Raw genomic sequence first — 1,089 nt, forward strand, 5'->3', positions numbered from 1 at the left:
TTGTCTTTCTTTCATGTTTCGAATGCTGAGTTCACCTACTTTTTTGTGGGAGAAGGAAGGGAGGAGAGAAAGAGATATATCATTACTATTAACTGTGTAGTAAGTACTTCAGCCATACTGATGTGTTTAAACTCTTTATCATAGGGCAACACCCATTCCTGAAAAGTTTTTTTCTACTGCCCTTCTCTTAGTTACATGTACACTATTGATACTGCAGCATGAGCCAAAAAAATTCAGTTTAGAAAGCCTCTTCTAATGACTAGCAACTGCAGTAATTATATGAAGTCACATGACTTATGTCCATTTTCAATGTAAATTTTAGCATTGTTAACATAAAACACACACATAATAGTTAATTTTTTGTTTGGTAGCTCTTCCTATGTCATGCCCGCTGAACCCTAATTTTCTTGCATCCTTCCCTAGCTTCACTTTATCTTCTTTTGTAATGATGCAAATGGCTGTGGTATAATGGCTTTTTTAGTTAAAAGTGCTGAAAAATTTGTCCATTGCTAAATGACATTACTTGATTTTTATGAATTGAACTTTATCTCCTAGGGCAGCTATTAATCAGAGTCTGCACTTTTGATTCTAATATCATGTCATGAATATTAGAAGCACTACTGTAGGCAAAATAAACTCATGTAAAGGCATTAAAAATAATATTTGCCTTGGCCTCATAATGTAGTAGCACTTTATAAAGAGAATATGGAAATGCTTGATTTAGGAGTAAAGTTTTACTGCTTCATTTAGCAACATGTGTGACCGTTATTGACAAAAGGTAAGATATAAACGATTGTAAAAATTAGTCTTTGTAGCTTCAAAAATCCAATTTTTAGAGCCTAATTTAACATAATAAAGCACAGGTGGCAAAAAGTTACTGTATAACTTCTACAAACTATATGCTTGTCTAACACAGCACTCAAAGGTAGATATGTTTAATTATGAAGAATTTAGTGATCCGTCATAAGGTACCTTTTGCCAATTATGGTAACATGTTATGAAGTAGCAACAGTTTATATAATTGCATCATCACTTGAAATTACTTATTGTAGCAAAACTAATAGTAACCTTTAAAGGTAATGGTTGCGT

This window comes from Amphimedon queenslandica, unplaced genomic scaffold (genome assembly GCF_000090795.2).
Source record: "Amphimedon queenslandica unplaced genomic scaffold, v1.1 AMPQUscaffold_13518, whole genome shotgun sequence".
NCBI lineage: Eukaryota > Metazoa > Porifera > Demospongiae > Haplosclerida > Niphatidae > Amphimedon > Amphimedon queenslandica.